The sequence below is a fragment of the Meriones unguiculatus genome, chromosome X (genome assembly GCF_030254825.1).
Source record: "Meriones unguiculatus strain TT.TT164.6M chromosome X, Bangor_MerUng_6.1, whole genome shotgun sequence".
In the NCBI taxonomy this organism is placed as follows: Eukaryota; Metazoa; Chordata; class Mammalia; order Rodentia; family Muridae; genus Meriones; species Meriones unguiculatus.
This window is the reverse complement of record NC_083369.1, coordinates 54,623,147-54,646,431: the sequence shown is the minus strand read 5'-3', so window position 1 is coordinate 54,646,431 and position 23,285 is coordinate 54,623,147.

The window sequence follows — 23,285 nt, the reverse complement described above, 5'->3', positions numbered from 1 at the left end:
ATGAAGTTATTTAAGTGGTTTAATTTATATTATTTTATAAAATATATTAATGTCATGCCATGTAAATATTTTATGCTAGAGAGTAGTGTTAAAACAGTAACTAAAACCAAACATAATTTTAATCCATCAATTTTCGTATTTGTTGGCAGAGATACATATTAGTCCAATAACAATATTTCACTTATATATGGTATATAAGATGAAAGAAAAAAGTAATGCATTATTTCATATAGTTAAAAGAAACTATTTTGGAGGAAAGTGATTTTTGATTGCCATCTCAAAAATTATTAAAGTCAACAATAAAAAGCTGTAGGTGAAAAAAATAATGCCAGCATGGTAAATTATTGGAAGAATAGATGGTAATATAAACAGCGTCTAGAAAATATACTTGAAGAGTGGGAAAATAATAAAAATGACCTGTTTTGATAAATAGACATATATCAAATTCTCACATTCTATGCTATACATTTAAATGAAGTAAATAATAATAATTATTTAAAATATTAAAGTTAAGATAAACACAGGTTTTTTTGAAAGAAAGTATCTAAGGAACATAAAGTGAAAAAAGGCAAAGCCAGGAAAACAGGAGAAAATTTAATTCTCTGTATTTTTAAAGCCATAAAAACTTTAAACATAATCAAACCATTAGCTATACTAATGTATTTTCAGAAAAAAAATCCTTATTTACCACATTTTTCACAAGTTTTTTGCCAATTTCAACAAAATGACTAGGCCTGAAAGACAGCACAATCCAGTATGAAAAAAAAATAACTGTCAGGACAAATTCATATATGATACACATAACAGAACTATTAAAGAACTTAAAACACCTATGTTATTTTCAGTATGTTCAGAGATTCAAAGGTTAAATATTTTGTAATGAACAGATGAGTCACTAAACAGGAGAGGTAAACTTCAATAAAATATTACAGAAAATTCAATAAAAATTTCAAAAACAAACAATTAGTGTATTTGTTTAATCAGAGTTGACAAAGACAAGAAATCATTGACTTTGAAGGTTATTATGAACTTCCTGTAAGGAGAAAAAGGACAAAATCTAAGACAGCACTACAATATCTATGAAAACCTGTAAATTAGATATGATGTATGTATTTTTCAGTGTTGAGAATAGGGCAGATGGAGCAGAAAATATATCTACATTACTAAGAGATAAGAACTTTCTAAAATTAATTGTTACAAAACCCAGAAGTCCCAAGAAGCTCAAAGAGCATCAGTATAAGAAAGAAAGAAGGGAGAGACTCCAAGATGGCAGCCACCAGTGTGCATTGATTCTGAAGGACAGAGGATCTGAAAATCAAAATCTGGTGAGTGGACAGACAGCTTAAGCCAGAACATTGACTTTGAGGCTTCCCAGGCTAGAGGGGATAACCTACAACCTGTGAGATGAGAGAGATTGGATCCAGACCCCCCATGGATGTCTCTGGGGTCTGCGAGTGGCGAACAATTGACTCCCTGCACTACCGGTGGCAGCAGTGGTGGCTGTGGCAGCAGCAGGCAGTGCATAATCCAAGGTACAGGGACTCCTAATTCTAATGGCCAAACAAGGGACACAAATCTGAGAGTAGAAAACTGTGGGCCCTCTTAATTTACTGCATACACGTGCAAGTGAGTTCAGTGGCTCTCTGTGCTTTCAACACATGCTTGCAAGTGAGTGCTTCTGAGAGACAATGCATACAGAACCCCAAATCTATGCTAGCTGCCAGACAACTGATCCATTTCACTCACAACACCACTGTGGACAATGTAGGGATCCTTAGGAAAGCTTTCTCAACAATGTAGCCTCTGTTCTGTGGGTCTCCCCGTGGAGTCTAAACAAACAATTCCGGATACAACTCCTTCAACCAAGAAGGTGCAGCACAGACAGATCTGAGAACTTGGAGCAGAATACCAAGACAGGTCTGTGGGCCACTGGGCCATTCAGGGCACCAGCACACATGTACTGTGCCTGTGAATGTTGCCTCCTCCACAACCTGTGCTTATGCTCTGCCCTTACACTTCACTCTTCCAGGCTGACACACCTCCACACACACTCCTGAACTTTTGTACTTGTGCCTGCAGCATTCCTTCGTTAGCTGCATCTGAAATAACAATACCTACACTCAAACCTGATGACCTCTCTCATTTTCTTGAATAATACTCCAGACTTCAGAGACAGATAGATGCAGCCTGCAGTACAGTATCCAATAACAAAAAGAAAAGGCTGCTGACCAGAAGATGGCTAGAGCCAGGCATAAGAACACATCTAACAAAAATTAAGATATCATAGCTTCACCAGTAACCCCCAAATTAAATGGATATTTTAATTCATCAGAAACAAGGGAAAATAATTTTAAAGCTGTGCTTTTCGAGTTATTATAGGCACATGAAGTGGAAACAAACAAAGCTTCAAGGAAATACAGGGAAAATTAACCACACAAATAGAGGCACATAAAGTGTAAATGAACAAAAAAAAAAAAAAGAGGCCGTCATGGAAAGATACGAATCTACATTCAAACACATTAAGGAAATGGTGCAAGACATGAAAACATAATTAGAATCAATAAAGAAAACACAAACAGAAAGACCTAGAGCTGTAGAACTTAAAGAAGAGATCAGGAACACAAAGTAAAGCATCACCAACAGAATACAACTGATGGAAGAGAGAATCTCAGGTACTGAAGATACAATTATGGAAACTGATATATCTCTCAAAGAAAAAGTGAAATTAGAAAAGTTTCAAAACCAGAACATCCAAGAATTAAAGGATGCCATGAAATAAATAAATCTAAGAATAATAGGAATAGATGAAAAAGAAGATTCCAGACTCCAGGGTCCAGAAAATATATTCAAGAAAATCATATAAAAAATTTCCCAACTTAAAGAAAGAGAGGTCCTTAAATATAGAAGAATACCAAATAGACTAGAGCAGAAAAGAAACTCATCACATTATATAATAGACAAAATACAAACTATACAGAACAAGGAAAAAAATATTAAAAGCGGCAAGGAAAAAGACAAGTAACATATAAAGGTAGACCTATCAGAATCACACCAGACTTCTTAACAGAAACTATGAAGCCCAAAAGTGCCTGAGGAGATGTCATGCAGACATTGATAACACAGATGTCAAACTGTACCCAGATAAATTTTCAATCAACATACAGGAACAACAACAACAAAAATCCATGACAAAACTAAACTTAAACAATAACTACACAGCAACCCAGCCCTATAGAAGATGCTAGAAGAAAAACTCCAGTCTATTGAAATTAACAACACCCAAGAAAACATAGGATATAAATAACTTCAAAACAAAACAAAAAAAAAATGGAAAGAAAACGAACAAAAACACATTATCACCAACTGCTCCACAATAAAAGGAACTAACATGCATTGATCACTATTATCTATCAAAATCAAGAGACTAAACTCTCCATTAAAAAGGCATAGACTAACAAAATGGTGGCAGAAACAGTATCCAACATTCTTCTCCATCTAAGAAACACACCTCTGCAACAAAGACAGATACTACCTTAGAGTGAAGGGCTGGAAAACGGTTCTTTAAGCAAACAGACCTAGAAAACATGCTGAAGTAGTTATCCTAATATCTAATAGACTTTCAACCAAATTTAATCAAAAGACATGAGAAGGGACACTTCACTGTCACCAAAGGAAAAATTCACTTCACCTGGAGGACATCACAATCCTGAACATCTATGCCCCAAATACAAGAGCAGCTGCATTAGTAAATGAAACTTTATTAAAGCTCAAATCACACATCAATCCTAAAACTTCAATATTGAGAGACTTCAATACTCCATTCCCACCAAAGGACATATCATATAGACAGAAGCTAAATGGGGAAATAATGACACTTAACAGGTTCTATATCAAATAGACCTAATAGATGTCTACAAAACTTTTCACCCAAACCTGAAAGAGTATACCTTCTCAGCACCTCACAAAACCCTCTCCAAAATTGTCCATATACTTGGACATGAAGCAAGCCTCAACAGATGCAGAAGACTGAAATAATTCCTTGTATTCTTTCAGAATACTATGGCTTAAAATTAGACCTCAACAACAAAAAATAACTGAAATCATACACATACATAGAAACAAAACTACCCTCTACTCAATGACAGCTGAGTCAATGAAGAAATAAAAAAGAAATAGAGACTTCTTAAAATTCAATGAAAATGTTGGCACAACTTACCCAAACTTATGGGACACAATGAAAGCAGTGCTAAGAGGAAAGTTCATAGCACTAAGTGCCTCCAAAAAAGTTTAAGACATCTGATACAAGCAACTTAATGGCACTCCTAAAAGCCCTAGGGGGAAAAAAAAGAAACAGACACACCCAAGATGAGTAGACATTTGGATAAAATCAATCTCTGGCTGGGCTGAAATCAATAAAACAGAAACAAATATGTAGCTTTTTTGAATAGCACTATGTGTTATAGCCATTTGTGTTTATACATCTATGGTTTGTGAAGCTAAATAGTATCCTGTTATGTACACATATAAAAATGCAAAATTTTGGAACAGTTTTCAAAATGACATTTTTTGAATCAAAGAAGAAAAATAATCCAAAAACTTGAGTAGAGCCAAAAAGCTACTAAGAAATAAAATAAAAAGCAAAAGTATATCAAGATAAATATAATCATATTTAAATATGGATAATGCCTGTGAAAAGAGTGTTGCAAAGTACTCATAGAAAATAACTAACATAAAAATGTAAACCCTCAGTCTCCAAGTGGATTCCCTAGTAAGGGAAACAGGGACTGTCTCTAATATGAACTCAGTGGCTGGCTCTTTGATCACCTTCTCCTGAGCAGTGGAGGCAGCCTTACCAGGTCACAGGGGAAGACATTGCAGGAAGTTCTTATGAGACCTGATAGGCTAGGGCAAAATGGAAAAGGAGGAGGATTTCCCCTATCACAGGACTTGGGCAGGGACATGGAAGGAGAAGAGGAAAGGAGGTTGGGATTAGGAGGGGACAATGGAGGAGGATACAGCTGGGATACAAAGTGAAATAAATTGTAATAAATAAAAAATAAATTAATAATAAAAATGGGAACACTCAACAACACTCATTATTATTAAAATTGACATCAAAACACAATGTAATGTTGCTTCATTTCATTTATAATGGCTACTCTAAAAATATACAAAAGGCATGTCAAGCCAATATGTTCAGAAAAGACAATAATTTCATTGTATATATGGAAACATAAGTTAGTATAACATGGAAAATATGAATGTTCCTTAAAACATTTGGAAGTATTCTGTCATTTGATCTGTCCTTACTAAAGCAAAATTGTTTCTGCTTGATCTCAAAAGATTCCATTGTGCAGTTATGAAATGATATAATTTGATTTTTACTTGATTAAGTGCACATGCTACAATATAATAGTCCATTTTAATAGTTACAATCCAAGAATTTAAATAATACTTTTCTGTGATGGTTGTTTCTCAGAAAAGTTGACATAGTTTAGTAGGAATAGAGGATATTTTGGCTATTAAGCATTCTTAGAATTCGAAATACCCACAGTCTCTGTTCCCCTGGCTGAAATTTAATTTAGTGTCCTTCAAAAAACAAGTCTCTATTTCCATTTAGTAATTTCTACACAGCTTTCTTAGTGACATATACATAATTTAAGTATGTTGGAAATCTGTTAACACAATTAATATGGAAGGAATGTGTCTGCAGTTTTTATGTAACTATTTTTGAAAGTAAATGAATTTTTGAAGTCATTCTGATATGCAAAATTATTATAATTTCAATAGACGGTCACTGAAAAGTCTACTTTAAAAGTTTATGTATTTTAAGTTCAAGTTAAATAGCAAAGCTGAAAACTAGTATTATGTAGCTATTTTCAGAATTAAAGACAAGATATTAAATCTTTACTAATCATAGTTTATATAATAGCAAAGATAAATGTTTCTTATTTTATTCATTTTTTTATTTTATTAAAAAGATTTATTTACCTCCTTGTAGCCTCATTTTTCCTCACCTCCCAGTCCCACCCTCCCTCTGTCCCATTCCCCTTTCATTTTCTTCAGAAAAGGGAAGCTCCCTTTCCCATAGAACACATATGCTGCATCAGGACCAAATGTGTCATCTGCTGTGTTCTGGCAAGGAAGTCCCTCCAGGGGGAAGTGATTAAAAAGCTGACAAGTGAGTCTATATTCGATGCATCTCCACTTCCCTTACTAGAAGACCCACAAGAAGCTTAAGCTGCCCATCTGCTATATCTTTGTAGGGAGTGTAGGTCTAGTTCACTTATGGCCCTTGGTTGATGCTTCAATCTCAGGAAGCCCCTCTGAGCCCTGGTTAGTTCACTCTGTTGGTGTTTGTGTGGACCTCTTATCACAGCCAGGTCCTTTTCTCTTTCCTCCCAATATTCCATAAGACTCCCTATGTATATCCAAATGTTTGACTGTGAGTCTCAGCATTTGTTTTGAGGATTTTCTAGGTAGACAACTCTGATAGGCTTCTGTCTACAAGCTTATCAGAGTATCATTCATAGTATCAGGAACTGGCACTCTACAATATGGTGGGCTTTTAGTTGGGCCATGCATTGGTTGGTCATTCCCTCAAACTCTGTTCTGTCTTTATTCCTGCACACCTTGTAGACAAGATGCACTTTGGATTGAAGTTTTTGTGAGTGGGGTGGTGTTCTACTGCCTCTGCTAGAAGAGTAGTCTAGTTAGCAGGTCATAGTCTCTATGGTCTTTGCTACTAGGAGTCTCTGTTTGAATCCCCCTCATATCCTCCCAGGAGCCTGCCCAGAGTTAGGTTTCCAGCTTGTCACAAAGGTATGCCTATGTTTATTTTCTCTTTTCTCTACAATCCTTCTGTCCTCTCACCCTTGTTCTCCATGGGTCTCTTCTCTATCCTCTTAACTTTCTGGAGGTTGCCCTCTCCTACCTTGTTTCCTCTCTTCAGTCACTGCTTTTATATATTCTATATCCCCTATCCAGTGAGATTTATGCATCCTTTATGTTACTTATATTCTTTGGGTTTGTGCCTCATGACATGCTTATCCTGTACTCTACTGCTAAAATCCACTAATAAGTGAGTACATAGTATGTGTGTATTCCTGGATATGGGTTACCTCACTCAGGATGGTCATTTCTAGTTCTTGGCATTTGCTGAAAATTTCATGGTCTCCTTGTTAATGTGCCATTGAGGGTCATCAGTTGAGGGACACCTAGGTTGTTTCCAGATTCTAGCCATTGTGAATAAAGCTGCTATGAACATAGTTGAACAAATGTCTTTGTTTTATGGTGGAGTGTCATTTGGGTATATATCTAGGAGAGGTATAGCTGGGTCTTGAGTTGGAGCTATTTGCAATTTTCTGAGAAAGTGCCATATTTACTTCAAAAGATGTACAAATTTATGCTACCACCAGCAATGGAGGAGTGTTTCCCTTTCTCCATACCCTCACCTGCAAGTGCTGTTCTTAAGATTTTAGTCTTTGTCATCCTTAAGGGTGTAAGATGGAATCTCAGAGTACATGTGATTTGCATTTCCCTGATGATTATGAAAGATGAGAATTTCTTTAAGTGTTTCTTGGCCATTTGAGATTTGTCTGTTGAGAACTTTCTGTTTAGTTCTGTGCCACATTTTTTAATTGGGTTATTTTATTTACTGGTGTTTGATATCTTGAGTTCATTATATAGTTTTGATATTATTCCTTTGTTGAATGTAGGTTTGGTTAGAATCTTTCCCCAAGTTGTAGACTGTCATTTTATTCTATTGACAGAGTCCTTTGACTTACAGAAACTTTTCAGTTTCCAGTGGTTCCACTTATTAATTGTTGAGCTTAGAGCTGGAGCTGTTGGTGTTCGTTCAGTAAGCTGTGTCCTGTGCCAATGAGACACTTCCCCACTTTTTCTTCTCATAGATTTAATGTATCTGGTGTTGTACTGAGGTATTTAATCCACTTGTAGTTGAGTATTGTGTAGGAAGATAAATATGGATATATTTATACTTTCCTACATTTAAACATCCTGTTAAACCAGCACCATTTGTTGAAAATTCAATATTTTTTCCATTGTATGATTTTGGCTCCTTTTTCAAAAACTCAAGTGACCATAAGTGTGTGGGCTTTTTTCTGGATCTTCTATTTGATTTCATTGAAGAACCAGTCTATTACTTTTCAAGTACCATGCAGTTTTAATTACTATTGTATAGCTTGAAATCATGGATGGAAGTAGCTAAAAAAGTTGTTTGGTTGTATGTGATTGCTCTAGCTAATCTGGGACTTTGTTCTTCTTTTTAAAGTTTAGAATGTTTTCAAAGTCTGTAAAGAATTGTGTTGATATTTTGATGCATTGAATCTGTATATTGCTTTAACTAAGATGGTCATTTTTACTGTGTCAATCCTACTGAACCACAAGCATGGGACATCTTCTATGCTCTGATATCTTCTTCAATTTCTTTCTTCAGAGACTTGAAGTTCTTGACATACAGAAATCTTTCACTTGCTTTGTTAGAATTACACTAAGATACTTTGAATTATTTTTGGCTACTGTGAAGGATGTAGTTTCTTTAATTTCTTTCTCACACTGTCATTTGTGTACAGGAGGGCTACTGTTTATTTTTATGTTCTTTTTATTTTTATTTTTTTAAAAAATAAAAATTTGCTTATTTTTTATTAATTACAGTTTATTCACTTTGTATCCCAAATGTAGCCTCTTCCCTCATTCCCTCCAAATGATACCCTCCCTCCCTCTTCTCCAACCATGCCCCTCCCCCAGTTCACTGATGGAGGAGATCCTCCTCCCCTTCCATTTGACCCTAGTCTATCAGGTCTCATCAGGAATGGGTTGCATTGTCTTCTTCTGTGGCCTGGTAAGGCTGCACCCCTCTCAGGGGGAGGTGATCAAAGATCAGGCCACTGATCTTTGAGTTTATGTCAGAGACAGTCCCTGTTCCCATTACTAGGGAACACACTTGGATACTGAGATGCTATCTGTGCAGGAGTCCTAGGTTATCTCCATGAGTGGTTCTTAGTTGGAGTGTCAGTCTCAGAAAAGATCCCTGTGCCCAGAATTTTTTTTCTCTCCTTGTGAAACTCATGTCCCCTCCAGGACTTTCTATCTCCCCTTTCTTTCTTAATATTCCCTGCACTCTGCCCAAAGTTTGTTTGAGCATTAGCTTCTACTTTGATAACCTGCAGGGTAGAGTCTTTCAGAGGCACTCTATGGTAGGCTCCTGTCCTGTTCACTGTTTTCTCCCTCTTCCGATGTCCATCTCTTTTGCCTTTCTGAATGAGGACTGGTCATCTTGTCCAAGGTTCTCCTTGATTAGCTTCTTTAGGTGTACAGATTTTGGTGTGAATATGTTATATTATATTTCTTATATCCACTTATAAGTGATTAAATACCATGTGTCTTTCTGCCTATGGGATATCTCACTCAGGATGATCTTTTCTAGTTCCCACCATTTGCCTGCAAATTTCATGATTTCCTTTTTTTAATTGCTGAGTATTATTCTTTTCTGCAAATATACCACAATTTCTGTTTCCATTATTAAGTTGAGAGACATCTGAGTTCCTTCAAGATTCTGGCTATTATAAATATAAACCTGTTATGAACATGGTTGAGCAAATGTCCCTATTGTATACTTGAGCAACTTTTGTATGTATGCCTAAAAGTGGTATAGCTGGAGCTTGAGGTAGAACTATTCATAGTTAAGTTTTTAATCATAGCCATTTTGATTTATGTACAGTGAAAGCTCAGGGTTGTTTTGAATTGCCTTTCCTTGATAGCTAAGGATATTGAGCATTTCTTCAAATGCTTCTATGCCATTCAGTATTCCTGTATTGAGAATTCTCTGTTTAGCTCTGCACCCCATATTAAAATTGGATTCCTTTATTTGTTGTTTATTAACTTCTTCAGTTCTGCATATATTCTGGATATTAGCCCTCTGTCAGATATAGGATTGGTGAAAATCCTTTCCCAGTCTGTATTTTTGTTTTGATGACAGTGTCCTTTGCTTTACAGAAGCTTTTCAGTCTCACGAGGTCCCATTTATTTATTGGGAATCTTAGGGGCCTGTGCCATTGGGGTTTTGTTCAGGAAGTTGTCTCCTGTGCCAATGAGTTCAAGGTTCTTCTCCACTTTTTCTTCTAACAAGTTTATTGTGTCTGATTTCATATTGAAGTGCTTGATCCACTTGGACTTTACTTTTGTGAAGGATGATAAATATGTATTTATTTCTGTTTTTCTACATGTTGACATCCAGTTAGACCAGCAACATTTGTTTAAGATACTCTCTTTTTTTCCATTTAACGGTTTTGACTTCTTTGTCAAAATCAAGTATCTCTAAATGTGTGGGTTTATTTCTGGGTCTTCTATTCTGTTTCATTGAGGCACCAGCCTGCTTCTATGAGAGTATCATGCAGATTTTACTACTTTTGGTCTGTAGTACAGCTTGAGATCAGGGATGGAGATACCTCCAGACGATAAGTTGTTGTCCAAGTTAATACTGGCAATTCTGGGTTTTTTGTTTTTCCATATGAAGTTGAGAATTCTTATAAGTTCTGTAAAGAATTGTATTGGTATTTTGATGGGAATTGCATTGAATCCGTAAATTGCTTTTGTAATACGGCCATGTTAAATATGTTTATCCTACCAATCCATGAATATTGAATCTGTAAATTGCTTTTGTAATACGGCCATGCTAAATATGTTTATCCTACCAATCCATGAATATGGGAGCTCTTTCCATCTTCTGACATCTTCTTCAATTTATCTCTTCAGAGACTTGAAGTTTTTTTTTTTTTTTTTTTTTTTTTTTTTTTTTTTTTTTTTTTTTTTGTCAAACAAGTCTGTCATTCACTTGGTTAGAGTTACACCAAAGTACTTTATGTTATCAGTGGCTATTGTGAAGGGTTTAGTTCTTCTAATTTCTTTCTCATTTTTTTTTACAGAATGGTTACTGATTTTTTTGAGTTAAATTTGTATCCAGCCAAGTTGCTGAAGCTGTTTCTCAGCTGAAGGAATTATCTGGTGGATTTTTTGGGGGTTTCTTATATATACTATCATATTATCTGCAAATACAATACTTTGACTTCTTCCTTCCCAATTTTTATCCCTTGATCTTTTTTATTCTTCTTAGTGCTCTAGCTAGAACTTCAAGTACTATATTTAAGAGGTATATATGTATTGGGCAGCCTTGTCTTATCCTTAATTTTAGAGAAATTGCTTTGATATTAGCTATTGGCTTGCTATGTACAGCATTTATTATGTTTAGGTATGAACCTTGTATCTCTGATCTCTCCATGTCTTTCATCATGAAGGGGTATTGGATTGTGTCAAAGGATTTTTCTGTATCTAATAAAATTAATATGTAGCTTTTTTCTTTGAGTTTGTTTATGGTGGATTACCATGATGGATTTTCCTATGTTGAAACATCTCTGCATTCCTGGGATGAAGCCTATTTGATCATAGTGCATGAGGTAGTTGATGTGTTTTTGCATTTGTTTTGTGAGCATTTTATTATTTTTGCATTGTTGTTTATGAGTGAAACAGGTCTGAAATTCTCTTTTTTTCTTGAATCTTTGGGTGGTTTAGATATCAAGGTATCTTCATAGAATGTGTTTGGTAAAGTTCCTTCAGTTTCTATTTTGTGGAATAGTTTGAACAGTATTGGGATTAGCTCTTCTTTGAATGTCTGGTATAATTTTGTGTTAAAACATGATCCTAGGCTTTTTCTGTTTGGGATACTTTTGATATCTGTTTCTATTTTCTTGGAGGTTTAGGAGTGTTTAAACTGTTTACCTGATCTTGATTTAGCTGCAGTAGATAACATCTATCAAGAAAAGAATCCATTTCCTTTAGATTTTCCAATTTTGTGGCATACAGACTTTTAAAGTAAGACCTAAGGATTTTTTTAATTACCTCGTTGTCTGTTGTTATGTTCCTCTTTTCTGATTTTGTTAAATTGGATATTCTCCCTCTGTCTTTTAGTTAGTTTGGTTAAGGGTTTGTCTCTCTGGTTACTTTTCTCAAATAAACAGCTCTTGGTTTCATTGATTCTTTGTATTGTTGGCTTTGTTTCCAATTTTTTTTTTTTATTTCAAACCTGAGTTCCATTGTTTCCTATTGTCTACTCCTATTTGGTGTGTTTGCTTCCTCTTGTTCTAGAGTTTTCACGTGTTACTACTATGGGTTCTCTTCAATTTCTTTATTAAGGTACTAAATATAATTAAAAATCTATCATCTTAGGACTGCTTTTATTGTGTACCATAATATTTTTTTTTCAATGCAGTTTATTCAGGAACCTTGAACAATCATCTGACCCTGGGGAAAGCCAGCCCACAGTTTAAATAGCCTCTGGGTAGCCAACCACAGCATGCCACGTGGGCAATGCAGATAGGTCCACATACATGGAAGCAAGCCAGATCCTCGGCCTTAGCCAAATATGGAGTTGTTCGTGACAGAGAGCACTCACCATCGGCAAGGTGGAAGGTGGAAAACCAGCTCCATCTTTAAGGCACGGCATTACGCAGCTCTCTACAGTTCCCCCTTTATGTTTTAGACGCATCAGGCAAGAGTAGAGGTCTGATCTCTGATATTAGAAATAAATTGGGACTTTGTACTGATGTTCATTTAGGTGTCATCCACCCAAAGAGCAACAGACCCGACCGATACCTTTTTCTCAGAGGCGGGACCTGGGGCATCAACCTGCATGCAATCAGACATGCTCTTCTCTGGGTCCAAAGCTGCTGACCCTGAGTGCACTGCTTAGCCTCGCATCCTGAGCGTAACATTTTAGCTTTTTATGGTAGCCAACCATGCTTGGGGAGACTGTCCTGCTTCAATGGCTGTAAAGGCCTGAATGGTCATGGCTGCATTACGCTGTTGTGAGACTCTAATCTTACAAACCAAGGTGACCAACACCAGAAGGCCTGCTAACGCTCCCATGCCTGCCCATTCCTTCAGATGATTCATGGCTGCAGCAATCCATGATGATAATCCTGTGGCTAGTCCTGCTTCCACTCTGGTAGAATTTACCATGACAATGGCCACTCTCAGCTGCTCCATCGTAGTATCGAATTCTCCACTCCAATTACCTAAAATATAGCTCGACAATTGTTTAGACAGATTTGCAGCACAGGGAAAATTCTCATGTTGTATGCTAGTGACTCAAAGTCCAGCATACTTTCATTGACAGCCAAGTTGAGCGATTTGCCATAGGGTTTCAATTTGCTCCTGCATGAGGTCAATCCTCTGATTGAACACCATCAAGCCTCCTTTTAGTTGAACATTAATTCCTTTTTGTGCATCTCAGGCATGAGCTACATTGGCTAAAAGGTTATTCAGGGTCTGAGCAGTCTGCACAGTATGACTCATGGCTAATGCCACGGTGGTAGATCCAACAGCCGCCAATGAGATGGCAGTAACAATGGCAGTTGTAATTCCAAGATCCCTTTTCTGTCTGAAGAGAGTCATAGCGTGAGTGGCATCAACGGGCACAGGCACGCAGTGAGGCATGCGAGTAACCAGGGCATACCTAAATTTACTAGCATTGCAGCATTGGACAAAAAAGCAAGTATCATTACCACAATTACTTGGCTGTATCTGGCTAATAATGAATAAAAATGGGGGATATAAACAAACAGGTGTGGGCTTATAGGAAATATTATGAGAAGCCTTAACCCCCTCGTTGGAACATCCTGCATCAGTTCTAGAACTAGCAGTGGTGGTGTCCGACGTCTGAGTAGGTTCAGGAGACCATTGCCCCCAGGGGCGGGACGTGCTCCATGTAAATTGACTAACTCCATGTTTTCCTCCACTTTTGAAAGTCATTTAATGTTCTTAAATTATTTTTTCCCTTTATTTTTTAATTTTTTCATCAATTACACTTTATTCATTCTGCATCCCCCCATAAGCCCCTCCCTCCCCCCTCCCAATCCCACCCTCCCTCCTACCTCAGCATGCATGCCACTCCCCAAGTCAACTGATAGGGGAGGTTCTCCTCTCCTTTCTGATCTTACTCCATCAGTTCACATCAAAAGTGGCTGCATTGTCCTCTACTGTGGCCTGGTAAGGCTGCTCCCCCTCAGAGGGAGGTGACTAAAGAGCAGGCCAGTCAGTTCATGTCAGAGGCAGTCCCTCTTCACATTACTATGTAACACATTTGGACTCTGAACTGCCCTGGGCTACATCTGTGCAGGGGTTCTGGGTTATATCTATGAATAGTCCTTTGCTGGAGTATGAGTCTCTGGGAAGTTCCCTGTGTTCAAATTTTCTTGTTCTGTTGCTCTCCTTGTGGAGACCCTGTCCTCTCCAGCTCTTACTATTTCCCAGTTCTTACCTAAAATTCCATTCACTCTGCCCAGCAGTTGCCCATCAGGCTCAGCATCTGCTTTGATAGTCTGTAGGGCAGAGGCTTTCAGAGGCCCTCTGTGGTAGGTTCCTAGGTTGTTTCCTGTTTTCTTCTTCTTCTGATGTCCATCCTCTTTGTCTTTCCGGATGGGGATTGGACATTTTAGTTAGGGTCCTCTCTCTTGCTTAGTTTCTTTAGATGCACAGGTTTTAGTGGGTTAGTCCTATGTTGTATGTCTATATGAGTGAGTATATACCATGTGTGTCTTTTTGCTTCTGGGACAACTCACTCAGGATGATCCTTTCCAGATCCCACCATTTACCTGCAAATTTCATGATTTCCTTATTTTTCATTGCTGAGTAATATTCCATTGTGTAGATGCACCACATTTTCTGCATGCATTCTTCAGTTGAGGGGCATCTGGGTTGTTTCCAGCTACTGGCTATTACAAATAAAGCTGCTACAAACATGGTTGAGCAAATTTCCTTTTTCTGTGCTTGAGCCTCTTTTGGATATATGCCTAGGAGTGGTATGACTGGATCTTGGGGAAGCACTATTCCTAGTTGTCTGAGAAAACGCCAGATTGATTTCCAGAGTCGTTGTACCAGTTTACATTCCCACCAGCAGTGGAGAAGGGTTCCTCTTTTTCCACAACCTCTCCAGCATGTGTTGTCACTTGAGTTTTTGATCTTGGCCATTCTCATGGGTGTAAGGTGAAATCTCAGGGTTGTTTTGATTTGCATTTCCCTAATGGCTAGTGAGGTTGAGCATTTCTTTAAGTGCTTCTCTGCCATTCGGTATTCCTGTACAGAGAATTCTCTGTTTAGCTCTGTTCCCCATTTTTTAAGTGGGTTACTTGGTTTGCTGCTTTTCAGCTTCTTTAGTTCTTTATATATACTTGATATGAGTCCTCTGTCAGATAAAGGGTTGGTGAAGATTCTTTCCCAATCTGTAGAAGGTCGCTTTGTTTTGATGACGGTGACCTTTTCTTTGCAGAAGCTTTTCAGTTTCCTGAGGTCCCATTTATTGATTGTTGCTCTTAGAGCCTGTGCTGTTGGAGTTCGGTTCAGGAAGTTTTCCCCTGTACCAATGAGTTCTAGGGTATTCCCCACTTTTATTTCAAGCCGATATAATGTGTCTGGTTTTATGTTGAGGTCTTTGATCCACTTGGACTTCAGTTTTGTGCAGGGTGATAAGTATGGATCTATTTTCATTTTTCTACATGTAGACATCCAGTTGGACCAGCACCATTTGTTGAAGCTCCTATCTTTTTTCCATTGTATGGTTTTGGCGTCTTTGTCAAAGATCAGGTGTCCATAAATGTGTGGGTTTATTTCTGGGTCCTCTGTTCGGTTCCATTGATCCACCATTCTGTTTCTATGCCAGTACAATGCAGTTTTTAAAACTGTTGCTCTATAGTACAGCTTAAGATCAGGGATGGAGATACCTCCAGAAGATCTTTTATTGTAGAGGATTGTTTTAGCAATTCTGGGTTTCTTTTTATTCCATATGAAGTTGAGAATTTTTCTATCCAGGTCTGTAAAGAATTGTGTTGGTAATTTGATGAGCATTGCATTGAATCTGTAGATTGCTTTTGGTAAGATGGCCATTTTTACTATGTTAATCCTACCAAGCCATGAGCATGGGAGATCTTTCCATCTTCTGATATCTTCTTCTAGTTCTTTCTTCAGAGACTTGAAATTTTTTTCATACAAGTCTTTGACTTTCTTGGTTAGGGTTACTCCGAGGTACCTTATGTCATTTGTGGCTATTGTGAAGGGTGTTGTTTCCCTAATTTCTTTCTCAGCCGTTTTGTCTTTTGTATACAGGAGGGCTACTGACTTTTTTGAGTTAATTTTGTATCCGGCCACTTTGCTGAAGGTGTTTAGTAGCTGTAGGAGTTCCCTGTTAGAGTTTTTGGGGTCACTCACGTATACTATCATATCATCTGCAAATAGTGATAATTTGACTTCTTCCTTTCCAATTTGTATCCCCTTGATCTCCTTCAACTGTCTTATTGCTCTAGCAAGGACGTCCAGAACTATGTTGAAGAGATATGAAGAGAGTGGGCAGCCTTGTCTTGTCCCTGATTTCAGTGGGATTGCATTAAGTTTCTCCCCCTTCAGTTTGATGTTGGCTATAGGTTTGCTGTATATTGCATTTACTATATTTAGATATGTGCCTTGTATCCCTGACCTCTCCAGTACTTTAAACATGAATGGATGTTGGATTTTGTCAAATGCCTTTTCAGCATCTAGGGAGATTATCATGTGTTTTTTTTTTCTTTCAATTTGTTAGTTTGGTGGATCACATTGATGGATTTCCGTATATTGAACCACCCCTGCATAACTGGGATGAAGCCTACTTGGTCATAGTGGATAATATCTTTGATGTGTTCTTAGATTCGGTTTGCAAGTATTTTGTTAAGTATTTTTCCATCAATGTTCATAAGGGAGATTTGCCTGAAATTTTCTTTCTTTGTTGAGTCTTTGTGAGGTTTATGTACCATGGTGACTGTGGCTTCATAGAATGAGTTTGGTAATGTTCCTTCTGTTTCTATTTTGTGGAATAGTTTGAAGAGAATTGGTGTTAGCTCTTCTTTGAATGTCTGGTAGAATTCTGTGCTGAAACCATCAGGTCCTGGGCTTTTTTTGGATGGGAGACTTTCGATGACTGCTTCTATTTCCTTGGGGGATATAGGACTATTTAATTGATTTACCTGGTCCTGATTTAGCTTTGGTAAGTGGAATCGATCAAGAAAATTGTCCATTTCATTTAAATTTTCAAATTTTGTTCAGTATAGTCTTTTGAAGTAAGTCCTAATGATTGCTTGGATTTCCTCAGTGTCTGTAGTTATGTCCCCCTTTTCATTTCTGATTTTGTTGATTTGGGTGGTGTCTCTGCCTTTTAGTTAGCTTGGCTAAGGGTTTGTCTATCTTGTTCTTTTTCTCAAAGAACCAGCTCTTGGTTTCATTGATTCTTTGAATTGTTTTGTTTCTAATTGATTGATTTCAGCCCTGAGTTTGATTATTTCCAGCTGTCTGCTCCTTCTTGGTGTGTCTGCTTCTTCTTTTTCTAGGGTTTTTAAGTGAGCCATTAAGTTGCTTGAATGCCCTGTCTCAAATTTCTTCTTGAAGGCACTTTGTGTTATGAACTTTCCTCTTAGCACTGCTTTCATTGTGTCTCACAAGTTTGCGTATGTTGTGTCTTCATTTTCATTGAGTTCTAGGAAGATTTTAATTTCTTTCTTTATTTCTTCCCTGACCCAGCCGTCTTTTAGTAGCAAGTTGTTCAGTTTCCATGTATCTGTAGGCTTTTTGCTATTTCTGTTGTTATTGAAGTCCAGCTTTATTCCATGGTGATCAGACAGGATACAAGGGATTATTTCAATCTTCCTGTATTTGTTGAGGCTTGCTTTGTGACCAACTATGTGGTCTATTTTGGAGAAAGTTCCATGAGGTGCTGAGAAGAAGGTAAATTCTTTTGTGTTTGGGTGTATGGTTCTGTAAATGTCTGTTAGATCCATTTGATTCATGACCTCTGTTAGATATATCGTTTCTTTGTTTCATTTCTGTTTTGTTGACCTGTCCTTTGTTGAGAGTAGGGTGTTGAAGTCTTCCACTATTAGTGTGCGGGGATCTATATGTGTTTTAAGTTTTATCAATGTTTCTTTCACAAATGTGGGTGCCCTTGTATTTGGGGAATAGATGTTCAGGATTGTGACATCTTCTTGGTGGAATTTTCCCTTGATGAGTATGAAGTGTCCTTCCCCATCTCTTTTGATTAATTTTGGTTGAAAGTCTATTTTATCAGATATTAGAATGGCTACTCCTGTTTGCTTCTTGCATCTATTTGCTTGAAAATCCGTCTTCCATCCCTTTACCCTCAGGTAATGTCTATCTTTGTGACTTAGGTGTGTTTCTTGTATACAACAGATTGCTGGGTTTTGTTTACGCATCCATTCTGTTAGTCTGTGTCTTTTTATTGGAGAATTAAGTCCATTGATATTGAGAGAGAGTAATGACCTGTGTGTTAGATCCTTTGAATTTGATGTTGGCTGTGGTCATATGGTTGTGTTCTTGGTTGCTTTTTGTTTTACTGTAGTGGGGTTATTTTTTTCCTGTGTTTTCTTGAATGTAGCTAGCTTTCTTGGGTTGTATTTTCCCTTCCAGTGTCTTCTGTAATGCTGGATTTGTTTGTAGGTATTGTTGAAATTTGTTTTTGTCATTGAATATCTTGTTTTCTCTGTTTATGAGGACTGAGAGTTTTGCAGGTTATAGTAGCCTGGGCTGACATCTGTGTTGTCTTAGGGTCTGCATGATATCCGTCCAGGCCCTTCTGGCTTTCATAGTCTCTGTTGAAATGTCAGGTGTGATTCTAATGGGTTTGCCATTATATGTTACTTGGCCTTTTTCTCTTGCAGCTTTTAGTATTTTTTCTTTGTTCTGTATACTTACAGTTTTGATTATTATGTGGCAGGAGGATTTTCTTTTCTGGTCTAATTTATTGGGCGTTCTATAGGCCTCTTGTATTCTTATTGGCCTCTCCTTTAAGTTGGGGAAATTTTCTTCAATGATTTTGTTGAAAATATTTTCTGGGCCTTGGTGCAGGGAATCTTCTTTTTCCTCTATTCCTATTATTCTTAGGTTTTGTCTTTTTATGTTGTCTTGAATTTCTTGGATGGTCTGTGTCAGGAATTTTTTAGATTTAACATTTTCTTTGACAGATACATCGATTTCTTCCATTGTATCTTCCACACCTGAGATTCTTTCTTCCATTTCTTCTAGCCTATTGGTTATGCTAACCTCTGTAGTTCCTGCTTTCTTCCCTAAGTTCTTTCTCTCCACAATTTCTTCCATTTTTTTTTTAATTTTTCCAATTCTATCTTCAGGTCTTGAGCTATTTTGTTGGTTTCCTTCCCCTGTCTGACTGTATTTTCATGTTTTTCCGTCAATTCCTTCAGCTGTTTGTTTGAACAATCCACTGTTTCTTTTATTTCATTCAGTGATTTAAGTATTTCCTCTCTAAAGGACACATACTTTTTGGCTTTAGCTTCTATTTCTTTTCGTATTTTATTTCTTTCCTCGCTTATCATCTTCTTGAGCATAGATGTTAGGTTGTCTCCTTGAATTTCATTTATGCTGGGGTTCTAGGGCTATTTGCCCCTGGATAACTGGGTTCTGGAGATGCCATAATGCTCTGGCTTTTGTTGGTTGAACTTTTACGCTGTCCTCTACCCATTGGGCTATCTTAGTTGTTTGAATTTAGTTTCTGGTTGTTCCTGGACTGTTGTAGTGGAGAGAATCCCTTTGGCAGGAAGATGGTTTTTCCTCAAGGAAGCCTTCCTAGCTTTTTGGGTATAGACCCTGGATGTCTGGTGTTTTTCAGGAGTTGCTACAGCTCACCTCAAGCATAGAGACCTGGGTGGTAACTGTGGTCCTGATTAGTCAAGAGGGCTCTCCTCTCACCGGGAGAAGTCCTGGGGGCAGCTGCCCTCCTTCTGGGTTTCTTGCTGTATATTTAGTGATCAGCTGCGGTAATCTGTGGCGGGTGAGTACTGCTCTGGTGTCTTGGGGCACTCAGTTCTGTCTGTTTGCAATCTGTAGTCTGCTAGACTTTCCCTAGGTGACCCCAGCAGCGCGGTTTCTTCCTTCTCTGTGGGGTCCTTTCCGGACAGGGGTTCCCAGTCCCTGTTGTACTGGGGCGCGCAGCTTGTCTGTACTGCTGAGCTGAATGCAAAGCTCTCTGCGCGCAGCAGGAGCTCGGCTGTGATGGCGGCAGAGACCTTCCGGGGAGAAACTGGGTGACCTGTGATTAGAACCGCAACCCTGCTTCCCCGTGGGGTGCCCCTGCGACTGGGACTCCCAGTCTCAGGTACCCTTGTGCCCACGGATCAGCCTGGGAAAGTGGTTGGGACATGCCCGCTTGCGGCTCCAGCCTGGAGACCCAAAGCCTGCGTTATCAGCGATTTCTTCAGGGTTCTGGCTGGGTAGCCGTGAGTGGACTCGACCGCCGTGGGAGCCTCCCCTCACCTGGGAAACATGATCGATGTAGTTTCAGAGCCCCAAGTTCAATCTCCTGGTCTCTGCACGGAAAGTGCTGTCCTGCTCCTCAGACATGCTGTTTTCCCGGCGCCGCCATCTTGGCCTGTGTACCATAATTTATTTGGGTATGTTGTGCCTTAATTTTCATTGAATACGAAAAAGTCCTTAATTCATATATATATATATATATATATATATATATATATATATATATATATATATTTCCTCAATGACCCAGTGGTTGTTCAGTAGGAAGCTGTTCTGCTGTTCTCTTTCCAGGTGTTTGTAGGCTTTCTCTTATTTCTGAGGTTGAGTTCCAGCTTTAATCCATGGTGGTGAGATAAGATACAAGGGGTTATTTGTTTCAGTCTTCTTACATTTTTTGAGGCTTGCTTTGTGACAGAATATATGGTCAATTTTAGAGAAGGTCAAGTGGAATGCTGAGAAGAAGGTATATTCTCTTGTAGTTTGGTTGAAATGTTCTGTTAGGTCCATTTGCCTCATGATATCTGTTAGTTTCTTTACTCTCCATTTAGTTTCAGTCTGTCTATAAGAGAGAGTGGAGTGTTGAAGTCTTCCCCTACTAATGTTTGGGGTTCAATGTGTCATTTAAGCTTTATTAATGCTTCTTTTATGAATGTTGTTGCCCTTGAGTTTAGGAACAGATGTAGTCTTGGTGGATTTTCCCTTTGATGAGTGTGACTTGTCTTTTTCCATCTCTTTTTATTGATTTTTGTTGAAGGTCAAGTTTATTAGATATTAGGATGGCTACTCTAGCATTCTTCTTGGGTCCATTTGCTTGGAAAACCTTTTTTCCAGTCATTTACTCAGAAGTAATGTCTATCTTTATTGTAGGACTGTGTTTCTTGTAGGGAGCATAAAGATGGGTTCTTTTTATTTATCCATTTTGTTAACCTGTGTCTTTTTATTGGGGGAACTGAAGCCATTGATATTGAGAGATATTATGACCAGATATTGTTACTTCCTGCTATTTTGTTGTTGTTGGTTCTAGTGTGTGTGTGTGTGTGTGTGTGTGTGTGTGTGTGTGTCCCTTCTTTTGGTTTTGCTGATGTGGGTTATTTATTTCCTGTGTATTCCTGCGTGTAGTGTGTCTCCTTGGGTTGGAGTGTTCCTTCTAGTCTGTTTTGTAAGGACTGAAATTGTGCATAGACACTGTTTAAATTTGTTTTTGTTGTGGTGGTGGTGGTGGTGGGATATCTTCTTTTTCCATTTATGGTGATTAAAAGTTTTCTGGGCATAATAGTTGAGGGTGACATCTGTGGTCTTTTAGTGTCTGTAAGATAGCTGTCCAGGCCCTTCCAGGTTTTAGAGTTTCTGATGAGAAGTCAGGTGTAATTCCTATAGGTTTGCCTTTATATGTGACTTGGCTTTATTTTCCCTTTCAGCTTTTAATATTCTCTCTTCATTCTGTACATTTAGTGTTTTGATTATTATATGGTGGGATGATTTTCTTCTCTAATACAATCTATTTGTGTTGTGCAAGTTTCCTGTTTGTTTATCGGTCTCTCTTTCTTTAGGTTGTGAAGTTCTCTTCTGTGATTTGTTGAAAATATTTTCTGAGTCTTGGAGCTGAGATTCTTCTCCTTTTTTATTCCTATTATTCTTAGTTTTAGTCTTTTCATAGTTTCCCAGATTTCTTGGATGTTATGTGTCAGGAGGGTTTTTTTCTATTTCACATTTCTTTCAGTTGTATCTTCTACCTCTTAGATTCTCTCTTTCATCTCTTGTATTCTCTTGCTGATGCTGGTGTCTGTAGTTCCAATCAGGTTCCCTAGGTTTTCCAGCTCCAGGATTGACTCATATTGTTTTTTTGTTTTTCTTTTTATTACCCTAGTTCCATTTGTGGTCTTGAACAGTTTTATTTATTTCCTTCTCATGTTTGATTGTAATTTAGCTGTATTTATTTATTTTTAAGAGATTTGTTCAATTCTTTTACCTGTTTTATTCTATTTTTCTGTGCTACTTTGAGACCTTTATTTACAAGGCCTCTATCACTTTAATAACATCAGACTTAAAAATATTTTCTAGCACTTCAGTTTTGATGGTATCTCCAGAGTTTGCTGTAGTTGGACTGCTGGTTTTCTATGATTCCATATGGCCTGATTTTTGTTGCTTATGTTCTTAAGTTAGCCTATAGACATCTGGTTGACTCTGGTGTTTGCTGGTCTGTTGGTCCTTTTGTTGAGTTCACTGACTGTGACACTGGTAGCCAGGCAGATGTGGAGCAGGTGAAATAGATGTCTAAACTGAAGGCTGTTCAAGGACCTCACAGGCTTTATCAAGATGTGGGACAATGGGGCTTGGGTTCCATGACCATCTCACCTCCTCTAAGTTCACTGTCTCTGCTTGGTTCACTGTCTGTGTCCCAGGTGTGCTATGCAGATGGGGAGAAGGCAGAAAGATCTCCAATTGTAAAGCTGCTCTGGTGTCACACAGGCCTTCTCACCTTCATTTGGTTCCCTGACTCTGCTGTGGTCACTACCTATGACCCAGGTGGGATATACAGATGGGGGCAGACAGAAAGATCTCCAAGTCAAAACCTGTTATGGCCCCCCATAGGCCTCCTCCAAATTTTCCTTATTTTAATGAATATTTCTTTAAACATATTGAATTTATTATTATTTTTTGTGGGAAACAAATATTTTTTATCTTTATTTTTATTTATTACAATTTATTCACTTTCTAACCTGGCTGTGATCCCTCCCTCATCTCTTTCCAATCTCACCCTCCCTCCCTTTTCTCTCCCTTTGCCCCTCCCCTAGTCCACTAATAGGGGAGGACCTCCTCCCCTTCTATCTGACTCTAGCCTATCAGGTCTCATGAGGAATGGCTGCATCTTCTACCTCTGTGGCCTGTCAAGGATACTCCCTCCA